The sequence below is a fragment of the Lepisma saccharinum genome, chromosome 23 (genome assembly GCF_977018435.1).
Source record: "Lepisma saccharinum chromosome 23, izLepSacc3.1, whole genome shotgun sequence".
Taxonomy (NCBI): Eukaryota; Metazoa; Arthropoda; class Insecta; order Zygentoma; family Lepismatidae; genus Lepisma; species Lepisma saccharinum.
The window spans coordinates 10,087,279-10,112,229 of record NC_139251.1 but is presented as its reverse complement, the minus strand read 5'-3'; the positions used below and the strand labels follow the sequence as shown (position 1 = coordinate 10,112,229).

Genomic DNA, 24,951 nt, shown 5'->3' with positions numbered 1-24,951 from the left:
CAATAAATTAATTTCGAAACTGTTGATTTCCTGTAACATGTTGCAATTAGATCATCAAAAAATTCCATGGCGAATTTCTCTGAAAACTGATAACTGTATATTAATTTAAATTTAATGATGTTGGTTGGGAGAAAACTAGCGAGCATGTAACTTCAGTGTTCAAATCTAAATTTGCTTGGATATTTTATGTAGACGATCTGTGTCTGAGCTTTCGACTCATTCAATGTTACTCTCAGAATATTTCCACTACAAACTATAATGTAAATTGCTGCGCAAACTAAAATGACAAATCGAGGCCTTGTATAATCGATCTTAGGGCCCGACGGTTGAGAGACACTGCTCTCGGCAGCAGCCCATTGAAATATTCCTTTGCATTACAACGGAGAAGGTTAGTCGGTTAGGTTGACACTGAAATATCCTTACATAAATGCATGTCATCATTGTCCGTTTTTAAATAACGCTACAAATTGCTGTAAAAACATGTTCATTTACACGCAAAAAGAATTAAACAACCCTTTGATCTCAGAAAGTTTACTCGCCTGAGGAAATCATCAATCATGCGACAAGGTAGTAAAAAAAAACCGCCAATAATCTGAAACGCAAATTGGCGTTCACCACAATATCGTATGAGCCACATCTGTTATCTGGAGACACATCAGCAAGGAAGAAGTGAAGAAAAGGACAGACAGGGGAAACGAAATGAACGCTAAACACGCCCATCCTCATCACTTTTACTGACAGCCCTATATTTAATTCGCCATCAACCGGGTTTATGCCTAAAAGTTTCCATCGTAATGGCCATGTAGCCAGTTTGACGCCACTGTAGATTACGCTAATCAAATCATGAGCATCGTATGCAACATGGCATTATGCATAGCAGTAAACATGCTTAGGTGGCATGATATGCTCATTTTTACGTGAATGTTCGTAACTTTCTCTTTTTTTAAAACTTCACCGTTAGGGGACACGCGCTGAGATGGCTGAACCGGAAACAGGAAGTACGTGTGACTCCAAAGGGCCCCACCCAAAAGAGGTCTCCTCGGATTGTTGTTGACAAGAAATTGTTTACAACTCGCTTGGCACGAGTAAAAAAAAGGAACAAGAAAACTGCTGTACAAAAAAGGTTTTATTTGGGTGTATTACTCCAGAAAAAAATATCTTTGGTGTATTTCTTCTTCTGCGGAACGAGTCAAAATCACCTTAACACACATCATAAAATGTAAAGGAGTTATGCTGGTGCAATTGGTCATGATAGAAATAAGTTAGACCCAGGCGGAACCATAGTTGTGTGTGTCAAGCGGAGGTCCGCCATATTGTTGACCGCCATATTGAATTCAACGATTTATAGACATGTCTCGTCTTGATTGTTGATTGATTGAGTTGGTTGGTTGATTTCGTGTTTTATGTCCACTTTATGCACAGTAAGGCTAATCGGGACAGGACCTACAGTTTAAAGTGGGATCCATACCACTATGTGGCTCCACCGAGTATCAAACCCGGGACCCCTTTATTAGAAGGCGACGACCCTATCACTGCGCCATCGGGGAAGCACATGTGTCGTTTTGAGTCTCGTAACAATGTCCAACGTGTCACAGCATGTGTAGATCATTAAAGAAAACAACTTTCCTTTGTAATATTTTTCTGTTTGGCGCCCCATTTGCAGGCTACGTGCTCTCGATAAACATTTATCCTGAAAATATATGCAAGCACTCAACAAAGATTCACAATTACTACTAATGGATTGACTTATCAATTACAATAAACAAAAAGATTTTTCTATGGATAATCATTTTATTATGCAGTTGGTATTTCTGAAGACTAGTGAAGTTAATTAAATTTGGTTTATGAAAATATTTCAGTGTTATACCAAAGACTCGAACGAGAACGAGAGTCAAAATGACTAACTTCCAAAGATCCATGTTATGACTTTTCACTCACCCTGTACATTCATTTTACGGTATAAGAAGCTGATGTCTTCTCGCGTTTACTTCCAGAAATGCACTGCATAGTATTTTAACTTATTCATGTTGTTAGTTTCTTCTCCGAGGGCAAAAGCGACAGTGCAAAAAGAATGAAAAATGGAATAAAGAGCGATCGAAGGGCGATAAGCCACTCAGTGCTCACACAATGGTCTCCCACCCACAAACTCCCCCACCAGGACAACGAACTGGGCCTAAGGATGCATCAGCTTGTCACTGCCTCCCTCTCTTATCAGTGCTCATAGGTTTAAAAAAAGCCAGTGAAAAGGGCGTTATTCGTAATATACGCAAACGATCTCAAAAATGACAAATATTTTTTTTGTTCTTAGGTGCTGTACTGTTTGATCGTTATTGTGGGCGTACTCTTAGAGTAGCCAGAGTTCAGATCTATCAGTGAATATTTGCTACTTTTGTTGGATACGTTCAGTGCTGTAGATACAACATTTTCAGCGGATATGCGACAAGTTTTGTGAAACGTTAAATGGATGATGTTTCAACTAAACATATGGTTTGAAATCTTTTAAATTCTACAATAAATGCCATTGATAGTAGAATACTGATGATGATGATTAGGGAAAGAATTTTTTAAGATTGAAAGGGGAAGAAAGGATCTGAAAATGTTTTCAAAAAGATATCAAATAAAAAAGGTGCTGATAAAATGCGTTTATTCAATGCTCCGATTCCGATTTCTTCAGGAGTTCTAGTGTAAAGTACCGTCCCTTGGGACATGACTTTTCTCTGAAGTGGATATTTAGGTGGGATCATGTTGGAGGATATTCTTAGGTGTTGGGTTTTCCCCTTGCGACTGCAGCAAAAAAAGGGGGGGTATGTGGTGAGGGTATTTCGCCCCTTGACTTGACTGGGGCTGAAGAGGATAGTGGAGGAGATTTTTGTCCCCTCCGAGTGGCTGTTTTCCTCCTTAAAGGATGTCAATGGCAGTACGGCTGTGTGTATGGCTCCTTTTGAGGGTTGGGGGTTTTGTGTAGTGGGATTTTGAAGGGGTTTGGGATATTGGGTTTTGGGGTTTCTTGTGCGGGGAAGAAGTAAAATGGTTAGGGTACGCGTTGGTTCCGTGGGTCATTTGGTCTTGGGGTATTATGGGCCCAGCGAAGGATAGGTGTTTGTCCGATGCTGCGTACAGCGTCTTTGTCATGGTATGGTAGTTGTGTCCAGAAGTTGTCAGTCAGTGTCTGGGCAGTCCGTCGGAGTGTTTGTAATTCTAGGTCTTCGTGTAGTTGCACTATTCTGGTGTCTCTGCTGTGGCCGCTGATTCTTCTTGCCGCACTGTTTTGTATTACTTGTAGCCTGTTGAAGTTGTTTTTTGCTGCTTGATGCCATGTTGGTACTGCATAGAGTAGCATTGCTCTGATGCAGGCGTTGTACACATGTAATCTTGTTTCGATGGAGATTGAGTAAGATCTCAGAACACCGTACAGTGCTCCTAGGCGTCCTCCTGCTTTCTGCCTTGTGTCTTCGATGTGGCGTCTGAATGTGAGTCGTTGGTCTAAGGTTAGTCCGAGGCATTTCACTGTGTCCGCATGTGGAATCTCTTCTCCTAGTAGCGTTATTCTCTGCTGCTGTCGATGTCGTTAGGCATCGAAAATGATGGCTTGGCTTTTCCCTGGATTGGATCTCACTTTCCATTTTGTTGCCCATTCTTAGTATTGCTGCAGTTGTGCTTGCATTCGCTGGTAGCATCCTTCTAGGCGTCTGTGGGAACTGAAGTAGACTGTGTCATCAGCGAATACTGCTGGAAATGTTCTTGGTGTTGCTGGGAGATCCGTTGTGTATAGTACGTAGAGTAGGGGGCAAGTACTGAATTGGATTTGTCGCTCTCTTATGGGCTTTCTGTATATAATGCGCGCGGACCGCATAGAGAGCTGTGGTTCTGCCGAATAGGTTACGTTGAAGTTTGTGTTTTCTCTCGCGGGTTTTGCTACATTATCTTGGGAACTATTGGGGATGCAATAATTATATTATACCATTTTATAGCTCTAGTTCTGCTCTACAAAACGAGACTATAGGATTTTATGTAGCTGCTCTAGAAGAGTGAAAACTAATTTATTTTTCTGTCAATTTTTTTTTACCAAACATGAAAGAAAAGGAATGATAAAGGTGCTGAAGAATCAAAGAGGGAGTAAAAAGGGGATAAATGTCACAAGAAAAGGAGCAACAAAGTGTGTTCATTTTACTTGATTTCATGTCTTAAAATACATATCTCAAACGATCGGTATGAAAACAGCTACATTTTTATCACATTAAAATCCATGATATACTCATGATTGGGATAAAGATGACATATTACAATAGGGTAGGCATTTTTCAAATAAAAAAATATGAAACGCGTATTTTAATGAAGGTAAAGCTACAGTGCTATTGTAGCAGCATGTGATTGTATTTTTTTCTTGTTGATATTGCTTTCTGGAACTGTCAGTTTGTATACTGTTAATAACTTTAATTATACTGCTAATAACGCTATTTGGAAAAATACTTTGACCACCGCACTATTTACACTGAGCAATAAAGTTTTCTTCTGCAGCTGTTTCTACCTGTTTACTCGGAAGCACTCATAACGTAATCACACTTATCGATAGAACATTTTGCACAAATTCTTCAATTCTTTTCTTTGCATGTTGAAATTGAATTCGACATTCGGATATCGGATCCAAAATTTGACATTCGGATGTCCGATCCAGAATTCAAGATTCGGATATCCGATCCAAAATTCGACATTCGGAAATCGGATCCAGGATTCTGATTTGAATAATTTTAGATTCGAATTCGAAGTCGAACGCCCATTCCAAAATTTTATATTCAAATTCTGTAAAGTATTAAGAGCCATGAACGCCACCAGTGGATCTGGTGTTTATTTACAAGATATTGGATATTCCATGACGTAGGAGCATGAAAGATGGAACATTCACCCTTGGCGCTTGTGACAACTGGTGCGTATCGAGAAGATCGCCTCTCCACTTCCTCCACCCGACCACGGCACACTTTAATCTCCGCTCACGACGTCCTCTTCATACAAGATTCCGCTTCTTCCGTGCCTATTCACGGGCAAAGGCCTTGCAGTGTTTTGCACCAAAACACGTGCGTTCCGCTCGGCGCACTTCGAATTAGCAGCTGATAAATTTCATGGCACATTCTGCACAGATTCTTATCAACAAAAGACTTGCGCTTCTTTGACGGAAAATATGTTTTTTGCTAGATTTAAGGATCTTATTAGACAGTGCTCGGAACGACATGGTAAATTTGAGCGTTTTTTACGTCCAAGATTTAAGTTTTGGGCGTTAAAAAGATTTTTTGAATTAACGCAGGCCCTATAACTTGACAAGTTTAAAAACAAGACGCTGCAATCCATTGTTTGCGCACATCATATCACATTTCCCCACTCCATTGTCTGCGGCGACGTTCATTCGAAGTGTTGCAAACTGGAGGGAGCTGAATCCTCTGAGTATTTTCAACGAAATTTGAATGTGAAAGGCATGAATTAGTATCCCGTCACCTACGCTACCTATTGATTGCGCAAAATTCTAAATACATTTTGATATTTTCCCTTTAAACCTTAAATGAATTAAGTTATATTAGGGATATTTCTTACAGCATAAGAAATGTATGAAATAAAACGATAGAAAAATGAAAAATATATAAACGATAGAACTGAGCTCACCTTCTAAATGTTTTCCAGTTCTCCTTCTTCAGTTTCACTCTCCCACTCATCCGAGTCTGTGTCTACCGATGAATGTGTGTCCGTGTCTGAATCGGCTTCACCAAGTCTAATTATCAGTTCATCTACACGCTCGTCCATAAGTCCATCTCTTTCAAAGTAAGAATCTTGCAGCCAAGAGTAAAGAGCATGAACATTTCAATGCTTTAGAAAAGAACACAGGCAAGCGTGTTATCAGATTGCGTTCTCGTAGTGATTGTTGTACGATAAACAAACGAACCACCACCCCACTAGTTTTTTTTTTTTAAAAAAAGAAAAAACTGGCCACTGCTCGATGTCGCATTCAGAAAATGAAGTCATTCGCCCTGTAGTTTCTCTTCGTTATAAACCTTAACGCACGTGCGTAATACTACAGTTTACGATCGGCGCACCGCACGCATTTTCAAAGGCCGGATTAAATAAAATGAACCACTGATATAATAGGAGCCTGCATGCACCGTCACGCTAAACAGTGAAAATTGTTTGTCATATTTGTTTTAGCTTAATTTTGCTGAGTTGGCACCACTGGTACTCTCAACGCCAGACCAGTGAGTAGAAGAGTGGTGGGGAGGATGACGTAATAGGAAGTGCTCCGCAGCGATCTGCGCATATCGGGACTTAACTTGTCAGGCTATAGTTCTCTTCCCACCCTTTACACTGTGGTTGACTTTGCTGGACTTTGCGCTAACCAGAACAGCAAGGAGCAGTAATGAGCCCAGGGAAAAGGGGCCCTGCTGATTTGTCCACTTTCGCAAAAGAGACGAACTATTTGGTAATTTAATGAACATTAACCCCCAATATAATTTTATATGCAATATCTTGGGTGTTCGGGAAAAATCATCCAAGTCAAAAAATGTAATTTTAGAGCAGGTAGTTTTTTATGTTTTATTATTTTTATAACCAATATTATAGCTGGATATCTACCCCCGTCCCGAGAATCTCTGGTGCAAGCGAACGAAAACAAGTCTCTGCGCAAGTAGTGACTCAAGAAGGCTCCACCAATGAACGCGTGAGTGCAGAAGTGAGTGCATGGAGGGGAAAACTTCAGCAGTTACCAGCCGATTGCGCTGGTTTGCTCCGTCCACCAAGGATGTCTGCTGAGGGTGCCAGGGGGACACTTGCCTCCCTGAGATACATGGGAAAAATTCATATACGCAAATGGTGAAATTGGAGCGTGAAAGCATGGACGAAGGATGTCACGAAAGACAATAGATTAAGTGGTCGATAATAGCTGTACGTCGTGAAAAAGTAGATAATACAAATTTTGTTAATTACCGTTGTACCAAGTTTCGGTGACATGTGCAGGATTGTTGTCTCTTGTATCGTATACATTCTAAAATAAACATACTTGAGGCAAATATGGTGATTTGGAAGATTTTCCTCAAAATGATAATAATTATCATCTTTCCCATCCATTCAGCGAAACATATTGTTAACTGTTGAAGTAGCTCATAATTTCGATCCTAGTTACTTTTTCAAGTAACTATGTTACAATACCTAATTACAGTTGACATTACTCGATTAAGGAACTGTTACACCCAAACACTACGATAGGGCAAGTAACTTCCATTTCAAGCAACTGAACATGTCTTTCAAATGTTAGGACGAGAACATTTCAGGTCTACCTCAAGCTCGATAGAAACGTGAAATTACGGAACATCTTCATTTACGACTTTAGTCAAGCTTTGGACGAATTCAGGGTGGGAACACAACAGGCATTCCATAATATAACCGAGACATGAAGCCTTATCTGACCTTGAGGGAATGGCTGAAACTCGTGACAGTCGTGCCACGGGCCTATTAATGGTCCATTTTGTCGAGCGTTGATTCGGAAAAAGACTTCCTCGTGTTATTATGATGTTTCTTTTGTACATTTTTGCATATCTTGTTTTCTGGGTCAAGATCCATTCTACTCTCAAAGGGGCACACTTCATGATGCAACATGTTTTACAAACACTCGTTCTTCCATAAAGCACTCTCCTCACTTCACTCGAGCGAAGCTTTTCTTGCACAAACCTTCTGTTCAAATGAATGTTACAACGCCGAACACTTCCCCCGGAATCTTTTAATCTAGTTCTGTTCTTCTACTTCCTCGTTGCTGGTTCCAAGGCATGTGCCCGTAAGTTCTTCTCTTTGGTTTTTCTTCTCATCGTGTTCTCCTTCAAGGTCAATTGTCTGTGAAGGTTTTGTTTTTCAGCCGTAATGACTGTCGATACGACGAATATCAGCTGACTCATCTTGCAGTTTGTCGCATCTTGTCTTATGTTATTTTATGCACTTCACCTACCATGAGGATGCATTCAGAACATTACTGTTGGCACACTTTCCACTGCCTTTGGACTTTGTCCATGGTTAGAATATTTTAAAAGCAGAAATGCAAAGACAAAATCACCTGAGAAGATCGTTTGCACCTTATACATCATAACCTCCACTTCACAGCCTGTCATGGAATTTCGACAGAATTGCTAGGTACAAAACTATATAATCAGTGGCACAGGGACAGAGGGAGGGGGTACCGGGGTATATTGCCCCCGTCGGAATTTTTGTCGGTGGAAAATGAAAGATTAAGAAACTTGGAGGTAGAGAACATCATAAGAAATAACTGCAAGTAGACTAACATTGTGGTTTGAGTAAATTGATACTTTATTTTTTTACGAAATGCATTGGTTATGCAACTATGTCCAAACTTCGTATTGTTACCTTTTCAAAGCTCTTAACATTAGCCTTCTTGTTAAGAAATACCTAATAATAATTCTAAATTGAATATTTATTGTGCCTTCATCAGTTTGAGTTAGAAATATATTAAAGTACGGCGAGGCTGGTCCACTATACACCTTTGCCTTATCTTTGGCCACTGACGTACGCAGGGAGAGCTGATGAGGCTACAGACCCTCCGAAATTTTGAGAAAATCTAAATTTTCAAATGAAAGCAGTAAAGAATTCGAAAGGAAACAATTTTTGTCTTTGAATAACTTTTAAAACTAAGGTTAAAATCGGTAATTACGAAATATTTTATTGTGTATCCTCTTTACCGCCACATCCACCTTTTCAATTTCAATCAAGCTTGATATAAGCATGATGTAAGCTTGTTTCAAGCATCCAGCTTCCTGTGACAAGCTTGGTGCAGGCTTGCCATGGTTAGCTTGCTTCAATTATGACACATGGTAACTTACAGCTTGCCATTACATGCTTCAGCAAGCTTCTTACTATACTCGAAAAGCTAGTTTCAAACTTAGAGCAAGTTTACTTTGTCAATCTAGTGAAGAATTTTTCTTAATTTCACGTTACGAGACAAGTTACGCGAATATTGCAGTCTGAAGAAAAAGAACGTAGAGTTATTCTGGTCTCCGAAACATATGTCGCATATGTAATTCAAGATCTTAAAAACGTATTTTGCAAAAGTAGGAGCAGTTGTCACAGCATAATAGTCTTACTGGCACACTGCGCTGTTGCAGAACAATGCATGTATATCTGAATAATTACACATTCTCGTCCGAGATGATACATGCGTGCTTGTTTATACCTACATTAAATATGGAATAAATTGCGTGGATAAAATCGCACATGCACGCAGTGTATGTGAAATGCTGTACCGTTAAAATAATGGTTGAAACAGAAATGAAGGGTGAATGGAAATAGTAAAAAAAAAAAGGTAAAGTGCTCCCCTGTGCTTAGCACCACGCCATGAAGGCGTATAGGGGGTGTGGGGGTAACACACACAAGTTCAAATATGAACATGCAAATTGTTAATGATGAGAAAAGTTTTGGATTTTTGTTCACAATAGGGCACACGCAAGATTTCTTTATATGCAAAATTTGCATGGGATGCTGTCTCTATTAGAAGCACAAACTTGACTGACCTCCGACTACGAGGTTAGCGGTTTATGTATGGCGGTGCAAAAGTGCGTGTCACAGCTAAGGTATTCGTGTTTTAGTCTTTTCTCATCATCTAGCCTCGTCACTGTTAACCTACTGCTTCTATATATTCATTTTCAACAGTGAAAATTCTCCAATTACTCAAGGCTTAACAGGATTAAAGTGTCCGTGTGATCAGGGTGGATAAAAATTACAATTTTTATTTAAAAAATATTTTTTGTTGATTTTTATTTAAATCAGATTATTTTGATTTAAATCGAGTTTTTTATTTTTTTAAAAACCAAGCTGGAAATTACTTGTATTGTTTTATAGAAAGCCTTTTTCTTATAAACGGCCCTGTAAAATATGTGAATAGTTTAATTAAAGCAAATAAAAGATTATGTGTAAATATATTTTTTTTTTATTTCTGATACTGTAGCCTGTATATGAACTTACTATGGATGGAAATGTTTGTTGGGTGTGTTAATGAAACCATAATATTTTCAGTAACTTTTCTTCCAGTAAAAATAAAACTTATATACTTATTATTATAATTATACTTATAATTAAAATATTTTTTACATTTTTTTGTACCTGAATTTTCGCGATTGTTTTAATGATAATTTGCAAAATATCAGCTAACATGTTTATTTATAGTTTAATGATAATGACACTATTTACGGTTTTACAGTTTACGTATTACATTGTGTGATCTTCACCCCATCAGTACATATACGCCAAGGGTCCCGGGTTGGAATCCCGATCGGGCTTGCTTGTTTGTAAATGTCCTTTCATCGATTTCATCCTTTCATCACTCATCCCCATCTTCGCAAATTAGCCAAGATGCACAAAACGCGAAGTAAAATAAACTAAATCAATCAATCAACCATCAGTACATATATTTTGTTTCCTTTCTTAGAGCCTAATAAACAACAGTAAATGATTACGAGATTAATGTACTTTCACCGAAAGTGATTCTGATATTTACAAAATGCATATGCACGTTATTCTATAAATTATTTCTTTAGAGACACTCAAGTCAGTGACTTTTTTAAAAAAAAAAAAAAAAAATCGCCTGATTTAAATCAATTCATTTTGCATGTAATGAATAATAATCATACACATACAGTTGGTACACTAAATTGCAAACTAATAAAAGGTAAAGTGGTAAAAGTACACCCTGCGTATTGCAACATGCAGTGCTAGCATATGGAAAGATGCGTAGGTAGGGGCCACACACATTTACAATCTCGACTATTCGTGGAGGTCATGTGATCAGCACAACGATCCAGCGCCCTTTACCCCCCATATCCGCTTGATACCCGTTTATTAGAGGTTGGATGATCCACAAAGCCGCCCAATGCAGGGTCTTTGCAGAAAAATTCCGACTTGAAATCAAGCACCCCGGAAATTGAACCTCAGTCTCCCGTTTACCAGTCAGACACCCCCCCGCCTGGACAACTGCTGCTCTAATCCTTAACTATAAAAACTTGCTAGAGTTGCTAGAGCCTTGTGCGATAAGTGAGACCCATCTAAGGGAGCTGCTTGCTAAATAATCCTGTCCCTGCGTTGCCAAAATGTGCGGCGTCCTTGAACACATCGTTGTTACGTATGTTCGGTGCCATAATTGTTTCATCGTGAAGGAGAAAACCGTACGCAGCGAAAGTAGAGCCGTAATATATAGTATTGTTGAATTTTGTTGAAAGCGAAGCAAGGAGGGAAGTTATAAACGTGGCAATGGCAAGAGAGGTGAGGAAACAAAGGACAATTCACTTCAATTCGCGAGCTTGCGAAGGTTTTTATCATCTTGGTCAAGCTGTAGTTATCGTACTATGGTTACAAATTGTAGATTGTAGATATGTTCCAAAGTGCATATGAGAACCTAAGAAACAGAATGATAGTACTCACAATACCGAGCTCTCAACGAAAAGTTATATTATTATTTCCAAGTTTTCTTCCTTGCCTAATAAAAATATCTCCGTCATAAATTTATCCATACAGAGATATAATTTTATATTTTTAAGATATCTATTCATTTTTCAATTTATCCTTTTTAAACTGGTTACGATGGTTTGCTCTATACTCTGTTCCTCACTACGATATTAACTCGATACTACGACAGAGTCATCTAGTGTCGGCATTGATGACTTGTAAAACCTCAACTGGTTGATATTTTATGCAGTTTCCTCTGAGCTTGTAATGTATAAAGAAAGCATTACTACAACAGGAGTAGGTATTGTTACATGCATGTACCAAGACAAGATAATTGGCGCTAGTTCGCAGTGCATCATTTGCAAAGAGAGACGGTTAATGTAGTGTGACTGCCGAGACGAACAAGCAATGAGCCGCTTGCCCTTGCACACTTTCCTGCTCGGGCTTCATTGTTCCGCTGAATCGGTGTACCGTAGGGCGAAATGACTTGACAGAAATGACCACATTCTTTACTGCGCTTTTTACGACATAATCGAGATAATAGGATTTCGATGGACTTGCTCATTCTCTATTCTTACTTGCTTATAGTTTTTTAAAGAGATTGTTCAGAAGCTTTAAGGAACAATGCTTTCTTCGGAGAATGTCCCTCGTACGTACACATGCATGATTTGAATTTGTTTTCAGTTAGTCAGTTCCTGAGCCGATACCAATTTCAACATATACCGATACCGATGTCTAGAAATTGTAACGATTATATGTTCTTCAAAATATTGATTTATATCAATATCGATATGTTTATTCATCATTAATCATTACAATAATGCAATAAATATCGTCATTGGTACAAATACAAAGTTAATACAATAATACCATAAACAAAAAAACAGTGGGGGCGATTAGGGGGTCGTGGGGGATCATTCCCCCTCTCCACACTTTTTGCCACTTTTGCTCCTGCACTGTGTTAAATCTTATCTACTAAGGGAAAGTTAACTGTCCTTGCATCCCCCAATTTGGCATCAGTGCCAGGGGTGCCCATCCTCCCCAAGGCCAATGGCGCAATCCCCCCTAAATATCGTCATGCGTCCCCCCCAAATCATGTGGTAATCCACATGAAGTATTTAATTACGATAGCGTGTCTACTGAAAGTAACGTTTTTTTAAGCTTTATTGAACACGATACTTGATCTGCCCGTCCACCTTAAACAGATATTTCCATTCCCCAGCTAGACCGTGGATGCATTGTTATAACCATTTCTTTGCAGGCTTTCAAGAATATTAATTTAATGGGACTTCAATACTTTCATAGGATCCCTCGATATTTACTCTTTTCCACCGTCTTTTTTCCCATGTTCGGCGCCGAAACGTGCGCATACCATATCGTTAAATATAGTCCCCAAATATAATGTTCGAACCCTAAAGAAATCCCTTGACAATCTAAGATTTTACACTTTATTAAGAGCTCCATATCTCATCGCCTCAAATTTAATATTCAATCCTTCAACCTAGATATTACTCCCTCCAAGAGAAAAAACCTCCAAACCACATTTTCCGCTACAATTTCAGACGTAATATTAATACACAAGAGTTGGATATCCCCGCAAATTTAATGCTCAGCCCCCCCCCCCCCCCCAACTAAAATTCTCACGATAATCTAAGATTTAACAATGATATTCAATAGTTGGATATTGCCCCCTCTCCCCCAATGTTTAATCCTCAATCCGCCACCAGAATCCACGTGTCGATCTAAGGCCCAATGTGTAACAGTTCGATATCCCCACTTCCTTAATAATAATATTACCCGTTACAATTTCCTTGGCAGTCTAGAATTTGCTATTTGTGTAACAGCAATGGGTAGTTAATAACGTAATTCAACTTGTGCCAAATGCTGTACTATTTAACATCAAATTTCCATTACAAAGAATCGTTCCCCCAAAACAATAAGTTGCTTGGACATAACGTGAGTTCACAAACCCATCTGTGGGCATCATCGCTACCTCTAAATACATCATTTTCTTCATCTAATGGATTAAATATGGTGTACCTAAGGTGTAAACGTCTTTACATTTATTTTGGAAATAATATATATGTTAAATGTTGAATTTTATATTAATACATTAAGGAACCCCTTTGTGGGCACCCCTGGTCACTGGAAACAAACATACATAAATGTATAGGGTGACTATAGAGGAGACAGTATTACATGTATTAAGAATTGTAGAAATTTAAATCATCTTTTGAGTGCAGAATGAATTAGTCTATTGAGTAGAAAATCTTTTCTCTTAGCCAGTCTTCCAGCACCGTTCTAAATTTTTCAAGGAGTGCATAGTGAGCTGTCTCTGGCAGCAGATTGAAGAGTTTTATTCCTATGTGTTTGTAATTATTTTGTACTTTGCTTAGCCTAGTTGATGGTGTGTCCAACTTATAACTGAATCTTGTGTTGTGTCTGTGTACAGAGTGTCTTAGGTTGAATTTATGAATATATTTTCTTTGATAAACATTAGACAGCTAAATATATACAGGCATGAACAGTCATTGTGTTATATTGTTTGAAAAGAGCTTTGCATGAAACAGATTGGTTGAATATTGCTGCATTTACTTTGACGAGTTTCCCCATAACAAAATCACATATGTTAAATGGCTACCAAGAGGCATAATAAGATTGTATCAATAAATTCTCAATAACACAGGACCTAGTTTATTTAATAAGAAGACGACTCTGGTCAGTTTACGGCATACTTTGTTTCTTTGCACATACCAGGATAATTTTGAATATACGTAGATACAGAAACAAGCTTTACTGAGGTACATTCAGTGTACTTAATTAGGGTAAATATTATTTTCTCTGTTTTGTTTTGATTAATATATAATTGTTTAGTTTCAAACCAGAAAGCGGACTTTTCTTCTACTTCTTTATCCAGCTTTTCAAGTATGCATATATTATTGCCAATTGTGAGGAAAGTAGTATCATCTGCATACAAAACTGTCTTATGGGGTATGAAGCTGGGTACATAATTTATATAAATGTCAAAAAGGAAAGGAGCAAGGAAAGAACCTTTGGGAACTCCTCTTTTAATATTTAGATCTGATTGCTTACTGTTCATATTAGTCCCACTCCTATAAGCATCAACTTACCAGAGTTTTCCTTTAAAATAATCAAATAGTACATCAGAATACGTGTTATGTAATCACAAAATACAGTGAAGCGATACCACTTTGAACCAATACCGATACCCTTACCGATTCCCACCGATACCGATACTTAAAAATTGCAATAATTAAAATTTGTTCAAAATATTCTCTAATTATATGCATCAATTCACCAACAAATTTGCTTTAGAATATTCAACAATTACATCCGAATATTAAAATAGATGTTATGTAATACAAAAATACAGTTTTTCTTTCATAATTTGTCCAAATAAAAAGAAAGTTTGAATTTTGCATAATTTCTAGGATAATTAGTTTTACGAAAGTGTCGGGCAGCATTTTTGCGGACCCCGTGAAAGACGAATATTCCGGAAAAGTATCGGCTGTTAAATGGAGATGAATTCCAACCGATACTTTCCGATACCGCTACCAGTGGTATGAGCTGATGCCGATTATCGGCTCAGTCGTATTATATACAAAGTATATAATAACCCATGGCTCGACCGCCCTCGAAGGGCCTTGGCCTATCTCCCGACTATCAGTCTCCCTCTCACATCCTACCTAGAGGTGTGGAGATCTTCAACCGCTAATGAGGTGACGTATGGTCAGCACGTCGAACCCCCAGCCGTTATAGAAGATTTCCGAGACTCCTGGAAACTAGTAGCTCCCCAATTTCCTCACCATGGTGGGTTACCACCAGTCCTATACACAGGCCGAGAACCCAGAGACTGAACCCATGCCGTCCCGCAGTCGGAGTCCAAAGCACAACGCCTTAGACCGCACGGCCACGGAGGAGGACATTATATATATATATATGCGTGTGTGTGTGTGTGTGTGTGTGTGTGTGTGTGTGTGTGTGTGTGTGTGTATATATATATGCGTGTGTGTGTGTGTATGAAGTCTACAAGCATGCAATGTCAGCATATAGGAGATATCGAACGTGCTTCTGGAATAGTTCTTCTGAGAAGATGAAATTAGGCAAATGGAAATCTGTGTCAAAGCACCAAGCAAAAAGCTTCTGAATATACTTCGTACAGAAGTGGTAGCAATAACCACTACCATAACAAAGCCATTCGAAGCAGCAAAAGAAACAGAGAAATGATCTTGAGATTGGTCCAGAGCAACGTTTGCTAACCGTCGTCTTGGTTAACAGACTATAAAGCTCCATCGTGAATTGTTAAGATCCGATAATAGTCCCATCTTCTTCATTCTTTTCGTAAAAGTGACCTTATTCTGGTCTTCCTTTGTTTGCAGAGGTGATGGAATTGGAAGGTAAATAAACTTTTCTTTTTGTTCTTGTTCTCAAGTAATGTTTTTATGTTCCTTGAGACAATAGTTCTGAAAGCATTTTGCGGTTTTCTTCATCATAAATGACGTTATCTATAAGAGCACAGACTACTGACCGTGCCGATGATCTGCCATAAAAATGATGGACAGTCAGTGAGTCAGTGGAGGACAAGGTCAACTTTGAAGAGGTAGAAGAGGCGTACGTAAGTCATTATTAATTTCATTGGGAAACAGTTGATCATGCCGCGACACTTGAGTCGATCTAGGAAATCAGTGAAGGTAAACATACGTGGGATGGTTGATTGCAACAAAAACGCATTTTCATTAAGAACAGGCAAGTGGAAACGAAGGCATCAATCAGTATAATTACATGAAGTTCTGACAGCCTTCGGGAAGTTGGCAAAATGTCCATGGTCAGCGTGATGTGGCAAATGACACTGCCAGTGTTCATTAAAGTACCGTTCTCGTTTTGATGATCCCAATATTAAGACTTTGTCCTTCCTCAGGAACATTATGGAGGGACCGACTCTGGTATGGGAAAGGCAGAAACATGGGAGAGGTCTTCGATAACTGTTACTATATGACTTCACACGTTATTCATTTCTGGCGTACCCTTTATGAACCAAACAAAAGAAAAACTCAATATGCTGACCAAGGCAGTAATTTATTTTATTATAAAACATAAACTAAACGTTTAGTTTTTGTTTTATAATAAAATAAATTACTGCCTTGGTCAGCATATTGAGTTTTTCATATCATGGAAACAAGGCTTAATGGTGTTATAAACAAAAGAATGTGCTATTTATTAAGAAAATATATTCTGTATGAAATCCATACCAAATATAAAATTAATGTTACAAATCCAAGACATCTAATGATATCCCAGACATTAGGCTTGCTTCATAGTTGAAACGCGCTTCTTAACTTACATCAAGTGAACAAACTTGCCCTTACAAACACCCGGGGTTTGTTGCTTGCCACACTTGCCATGCAAGCTAAAAATCGTACTTCGCAAAGATTATGATAAAAGGACAGGATTGAACCAACCATGCTACATCAAGCTAACTTTCACAAGCTACACGCAAGCTATGATAAGCTTGACAGAAGCTTACGTGCTGCGTAGGATATGTGTGAGCTCTCAGTAATTAAAGATTATTCTAAGTATAGGGCAGGTGTAGTAACGAGATGGGAAGTTCGGAGGAATGCTTTAACATTCGGCACTACAGTCCCCAAGAGCTTGAAACTGCTCTGCAACGTACCCCCATTCCTCTAATCATCTTCTGTCACCTATCTCATTTGCAAATCCTTCTTCACTTCACCTGACCATATCATTTTGGTTTTCCACCTTCTCCTAGACGAATACATTCTTTATATAACATCCTGTTTATAAATCTTTCCACCTCATATCACAATTAGGCTAATCGGGACTGGAACACTAAAAAGCGTGATCCGGAACACTATGTGCCTCCACCGGGTATCGAACCCTTGATTACAGGGTGAAAACGTTACCACTACGCCATCGGGGAGGCTGTATGTGTGTGACTAGCTATATCTTGATTCCCTAAGTGACCTCGAATGGCGGTTCACCCACACACTCCTCTATCCAGATTTTTCAACACAGCACATCCCACCCACAACATCCTTCCAGTGACCTCAGGTGTCCACTTTACAACGTCTTCTTTTACTCCGCGTGCAATATGAGCTCATGAGCTCATCCACGGTTCGGTACTTCTTGCTCCTCGCGACTCCAATGATACGGAAGTCACCGATTAGAATGTCAACATTGGGAAGTTTAAGTTTACTCCTTTACAAGGATTAGCATGTAAATTACTCGTTTCCTGGGAAGCCAAATGACAGAGAACTCACCAAAACATTTGTTTAATGTGCTGTGAACCCAGGTTAATATGTATCCAGTTTCAGTCACTAGAGTTCAACTCTGTTCAGTTGGAGAGTGAGATATGACCTTTGACCCTGCCACGAAATTCTTTGTTAAGTTGTAGAATCGCATTTGCAATGTTTGTTGGTTTAAATTAAGATAATCCTCCCCCAACCAGTCTTCAATGATTTCGCACTATGTTCTTCATTTTCATTTATAAACATATCAGGTATTTTGTGCATAATGCAAATTAATTCATATTTTACATAGCCATCAGTAAGAATAAAGTGCAGCTAGCACTTCATGATTGCAAGACGTTCTAAGAGGTCTACAGCTCTACTATATTCCTTTCCCGGATTCTCTGGAGTAAGAGAACGCGAACGTGTTCTGTGCGCATGTTGAAGGCTGTGCGTCTCGTCCAATGAACGCGCGGAGGGGAGGGGCATCCACGGGAGGGGGCTCATTCGCGGTCCAGTAGTTCCGTAGTAAACATGTCAGCTCGCAAGTATAGGGGAACTCTGCATTCAGGAGAGCGCCTCATAGTGTTGAATGTGTTCGAGAACAACTTGTTTGAAAAGTTTAAAACACATGGCTTTGTTTTTTTTTACAAATGCTTAAAACAAAGTGTTTGAAACATGTTTTTCAGACTTGTTTAAAACACATTTTGATACATGTATGTTTAAATTTGTTTTAATTTTTTTCCTGTTCTTCGTAGCATCAAAAGACAAATAAACGTGCAATATTATTTGTTATTTGTGTAAAATAATACACTGGCGATTGTTAAGAATAAAAGAAAAAAATTGGTAGCAGAAAGCGTTTTGTTTTACGGCCGTTACACCGCGCAGCACTTCGTTGCTTTCATCCCGCACTCTTCCCCACCCAGTCTGGCCCCGCCCACAAGCTTTCCCCTCTGCGCGTCGCTACTCCAGAGAATCCGGAAAAGCCGGGTATTTTTATAGCTTATCTACAATGTAGAATAGCGCAACGGTGAAGTAACGTATTTACATGTCAAACTAAGAGTAATATTTAAAAAATAGCTTCCCAAAGATTGGCCTTTTCAACAGTTGCGGGCTAGGTTTATTCATTGTTTTCGACGCCACATCCATAGAGGATAATTTAATTTTAGTCAGCAGCGAATGTCGATCATTTACGCTTTAATTGGCATTGAGGGGTTCTGAGAACAAGTGACGTAAATCCATTCAAGAGACTTTTAGAATTAGAATTAGAAATTCTTTATTCATGGGCGAAGTTCAGTCTGTGGCTGCTTTAAATACTATGTCTAACCATTGGAGCACAAGCATAGTGGTACCTCTATGAGCAAGAACTTGAAACTTAGGAGATACGTACTTGTAGCACAGAAATGTTGAGATACTGCACAGTTATAAGTTATAAACTCAATTTTCATGAAAAGGGGAGTTACGCCACTTGTGTTCTAAACCCCCCAATTTATTGTTAGTTTTAGATGCCTTGACTTGCTTGAACATTGCATTATGGAAAAACAGAGTAATGACAGCACGTACGTAGAATTCATATCCACATGCATATTATATTAAAATCACACCCGTACATTAGTCTCTGAAAGCATATTTTAAGTCCAATTTATGCTCAGATAGACTAATCGGCGTGGCGTGAAATTGTAACCAACACAATCATTTTTAGTGCCTGCTCAGCAACTTCAACTACCGTAACATGTTCAAAAATAATGAATTCCACAAAAGCCTACATTAGACGGAAATAGTTTTTAAATAATTTTGCCACCAACAAGTCTTCAGTCATACAATTGCAGTCATTTTCAGTTGATAATGACAATCACAGGGATGATTGATTGATGGATTTGGTGTGTTAAGTCCACTTTATGCACAGTAAGGCTAATCGGGACTGGACCTACAGTTTAAAGTGGGATCCGAACCAGTATGTGCCTCCCCCGGGTATCGAACCCGGGATCCCTTGATTACAAGGCGACAACGCTACCACTGGCGCATCGGGTAGGCCCGATCACAGGGATGAAAATATCACCAAAATATTGAACACATCAGTAAGTGTTCTTCCATTTGCTTACACAGCAGGTTACAGTATGTAGTGTGGCTTGCCTCTGGCCTAGCAGAGAGTAATGGCTGCTATCATATCTGGCCGGAGAGGCAAGTGCATTGCTTGCATGTGTTTTACCACGGCATCTGTTGGCATTATCGAATATAAGCTCACGACAAGCTAGTCACGTATATTAATATCTGAATATGTTAAATTTCGACCTGTAGGTTTACGTCCGGAATATGATATACCTAGTCTTACCATAAATACTGTCCCAAAGTTGTAAATAAATAGACACAAAATGGTGAGAGATATTGTAATATCAGAATAACATGAGGTGCATGGATGCATTATGAACCAAAATCACAAATAATTATTCGAAATGGCCACCTTTAGCACTGACACACTTCTGAAGTCTTCGTGGCCACTCATCAATTGAATTACGCAACACATCGACTGGAAAATGAACAACTGCCTTCAGAAGAGACTGACCGCTTTAAACTTTCAATATTGAGATGCCTGTTCTTCCAAGCCATCTCCTGAAGCTTGGCCCACAATTTGTAGTCCAAAGAGTATAGGTCCAGACTTGCAGAAGGCCAATCTGAAGTGGAAATGAAGTCTGGAACATTTGCTATGAGGGCACGATCCATTTCTGTGAAAAAGGGGTAAAAACATCAGCCAAAGTGTACCAGCAGACAGTGCTTGAGAAACGATGCAAGAATCTTGCCGACACCATCTTCCATGGAGACAACTGGAGCTTCCAGCAGGACTCAGCCCCAGCACACAAGGCACGCACCACCCAGCAGTAGTTGGAGGCAAATGTTCCTGACTTCATTTCCACATCAGATTGGCCCTCTGCCAGTCCAGACTTAAACCCTTTGGACTACAAATTGTGGTCCAAGCTTCAGGAGATGGCTTGCAAGAAGAGACATCCCAATATTGACAGTTTAAAGCGGTCTCTTTAGAAGGCAGCTGCGGAGTATCCACTTGATGTGTTGCGTAATTCCATTGATGCGTCGCCACGAAGACTTCAGAAGTGTGTCAGTGCTAAAGGTGGCCATTTCGAATAATTATTTGTGATTTTGGTTCATAATGCATCCATGCACCTCATGTTATTCTGATATTACAATATCTCTCACCATTTTGTGTCTATTTACTTACAACTTTGGGACAGTATTTATGGTAAGACTAGGTATTTTATTTGTAAGCATTGCTAAGGCTAAAATGCCCCTGTATTCATTAAATAATTACGGAAATGTCAGTTTTTCTTCCGCAAAACAATGGAAGTATTGAAACTTTTCCGTAGAAACTGTGCAAAGACAAACAAAAACATCGAAGCACCAAATTCAAATTTTGCATTCAGGATCCATCAAGAGAAGAAAAGACAGGTAGAATGGATAAGCATTCACGATCCCCGTGATTGATATCAAACGAGCTTGGGTCTTAATCTGAAGAGTTGCGTTCGACGATACAAGGCGAAAGGTGAGACAATGGCAGTAAGATAGAAAATACTAGCTGTATCTTCTTCCGACCAACATGTGAAGATGAGTCTCAAGAGACGAAATATCACCATCTTCCACACCAGTCCTTGACCATCTATGCTATCAGATGTCTGGAGTGCACATGGATTTATATGCTCTGCTGAAGTTTCGCAATCTACCCCCTTCATATTTAAGTACAGTTGTCATCATTCTAGTCATAGTTGGAAGTGATCCTAGTGGGCACTTTGATGTAGAGGGGTACGGAGGTAGAAGAGATAATTCTGATAACACCTGTGTCCGCGCACAGCAAAATACCCACTACCAGCGTTGCAGCCAGTTCCTTGCACGATCGGTGACGCAGCGAACCATGTAGCCACCGCTTGTGAACTGCGCCATAACAGTCTCTAGGTAAAACTGGCAATCCTCAAATGAAGATCATGAGGAGGTAGGGAATGAGGAAGGCTCCTCCTCTGTGAACGTCGCAGAGGAAAGAGAATCTCCAAGCACATCCGATGCCAATGCAAGGGATGAGGTAGTAGAATAACTTTTCCATCCTCGTCAAGTACTTCTTCGCTTCACCGGGCTCCATCAAACTGATTCGACGAATTTCCAGCCGTATTGAAGCTTGGAGATTATGGAACGTGAACAGTCGCTGATGGAGAAGCCCTTGACAACAGAGACAAACTTCACAACTCTTGTAATGTTGTCGATCTCGCTTCCAAAACATGGTTCCAGTATGTCTCGCATAACTTATTTTGGTTGTGTCGATGTGTGAACACCTTCGAGCTGGTTCTGATGCTTCTCCACATTCCAAGAAGAGTGAGCATGCTGCAGCAACTGTATTGGAAATTCATAACATCTTCAATATTAATCTTAGTCCTGCGTTCCCTCAGCAAATATGATAAACGCCTTTCACAGCAATATAACTCCTTAGGACCTCCAGTGTTTATTCCAGGCAAGGTTGTTAAAGGTCTAGGATTTTTAAATAAATGCAATTCCGGTCCAGGAGAGAAAATCAGCAAGCGTAAATGGGATCTTGACCGTAAATAACTTTTTTATCTGTAAAATATTCCAATTCGGTCCAGGAACCATTTTTCCGGCTGAATTTAAATTCGGTCCAGGAACCTTTTCCCGGATCAATTTAAATACGCTCCAGGAACCTTTTTCTCAATGAAACAATACGCAACTTGGACGGAATATAAATTGTGCGAGAAAAAAGGTTCCGGTCCTGCAGCGGAACCCATTTGAATTCATTGGTTCCTGGACCTTTAACAACCCTAATTACAGGCTATACATTGCACAATGCATTAACCACAAATCAGTGTGCTCACCCAAAACCTGCCTCCCAGACTGGATATCAGCACGATTCTCTTGGTTTTCTGATGACGCTGAAAGGGAAGAAATGTTACTTAAGACTATTGTCGATTTCTATACGTATATACTTAACAATGTAAATAAAACTACTTTACAAGTAAAATAAAAATCATGAAGTTACATAGATTTAACACAGTTAAAGACATGGACTATTGTCTAATCAATATTTTATTTTTTTAACAAAATATGCTTTATTGTGTTTTCTAAAGTTTGTATTTCCCTTTTCTCTCACTTTACCTAATCACGACTTTGACAATGAATGATGATTAATTTAATGATGGAACCCGAATGATGGAACAGACATGCCCAAACCCAAAATCTTTGGTGATGAGATTGTAAATCCCCTAATGAAATAACTTGGCAGCTTCCTACGCTTTTGCATGTACTAATTATAAAACTAAAATTCTCTATAAGTTATTATAAATATTTACTCCCCAAAAAAATTAAGTGCATATTATATGCGCATAAACATTGCTTAACGTATAATTTTAATAATGCATTATTTCTTTCTTGTGCGTGTCTAATACTTTGTTTTATCATGCCCTCCTAGTTTCCCGATGGTAAATTCGATTTTCCTGATGACGGGAAAATGTAGATGAAAAAATGAAATTTTGCACCTTGAAAAGGGGGAATTGCACTTTCTAGTTGCGACAACGCTGCTCCGCGATATACAGGGTGACGGGGTTAAAGTAGAGACAATTTGCAATAAATTTGACTATATTATACCCCGTCCGAAAATTAGTAGTTTTCGAGATAATCGAATTTCTATTGTTTCTTTTTTAAATAACAATTTTCCACATAAAAATACGAATTGAGAAAAAAACAGCTCATTGTATGGCACATATTTCAGCGTTTCTGATAGCTAACAAATAAGTGGTTCGTTGAAAAAAGTTTATCCCAAATAACAATCACATGTAAGTAACGGGTGGGTCTAAACTTACAAGTGATGATAAAAAAATCCAATCTTAGTTTACTTGGCAACGTATTAATAACAAAAATGGTATGATACGAAGCGTACAAATTACTTAAATTACTTCCTTGTGTAATCTGCTATCCAACAAGGTACAAATGTTGCTAACATTCACATTTGTGTACAAGAAATAATATTGCATTCATCTTCATGTGAATGGAATCAATGAACAATACAATTAAAGAACATTAAACGTCTTGCTCAAAGTGGGCACCTCCGTTACGAATGCAGGCACGTAGGTTTTTACAGACATTTGGTCTCGTAACTCGTGATGGTGTCCTTGATGTTTTGACCAGCTGTTAAGATCCTCTAACTGAGCTCTTCTTGCGAGTTTACCGGTGTCTTGTAAACTAAGTCTTTCATGTGGCTCCAAATGTAAAAGTCGCAAGGCTTCAAATCGGGGGATCGAGCCGGCCAGGGAATCGAGCCGCCTCGGCCAATCCATTTCTTTGAGTAATTTTCATCCAGCCACTGTCGCACGCCCAGGCAGAAGTATGGATGGACGTCATCAACAATCATTTGATCGAGCTATTTTTCCTGCCCCAAATCTTAAATGGCATCACATATGAACATTTTTTTGAGGAACGGGATGGCAATGTTGTTGGAGGATGTGCCTCTAGCTACAAAACGTGACATGATTTACCAGCATGATGGCTGCCCAGCTCGATCCCCCGATCGATTTGACCCCTTGCGACTTTTACATTTGGAGCTACATGAAAGACTTAGTTTACAAGACACCGGTAAACTCGCAAGAAGAGCTCAGAGAGAGGAGCTTAACAGCAGGTCAACACATCAAGGACACCATCACATCACGAGTTACGAGACCAAATGTCCGTATAAACCTGCGTGCCTGCATTCGTAACGGAGGTGCCCACTTTGAGCAAGACGTATAATGTTCTTTAATTGTATTGTTCATTGATTCCATTCACATGAAGATGAATGAAGTATTATTTCTTGTACACAAATGTGAATGTTAGCAACATTTGTACCTTGTTGGATAGCTGATGACATAAGGAAGTAATTTAAGTAATTTGTACGCTTCGTGTCATACCATTTTTGTTATTAATACGTTGCCAAGTAAACTAAGAGTGCATTTTTTTATCATCACTTGTAAGTTTAGACCCACCCGTTACTTACATGTGATTGTTATTTGGGATAAACTTTTTTTCAACGAACCACTTATTTGTTAGTTATCAGAAAACGCTGAAATATGTGCCATACAATGAGCAGTTTTTTCTCAATTCGTATTTTTATGTGGAAAATTGTAATTTAAAGAAACAATAGAAATTCGATTATCTCGAAAACTACTAATTT

The 24,951-nt window shown here is 39.0% G+C and overlaps 1 protein-coding gene across 1 annotated transcript in view; it reads right to left on the bottom strand.

The window, feature by feature from the left end:
• Positions 1-24,951, bottom strand: part of LOC146005361 (arylsulfatase B-like) — a 253,395-nt gene that overhangs the window by 227,797 nt on the left and 647 nt on the right. Inside the window, exon 2 of the mRNA XM_083144565.1 lies at positions 22,625-22,681. The gene's annotated coding sequence lies outside the window, so the exon portion shown is untranslated. The remainder of the gene's footprint in view (positions 1-22,624; positions 22,682-24,951) is intronic.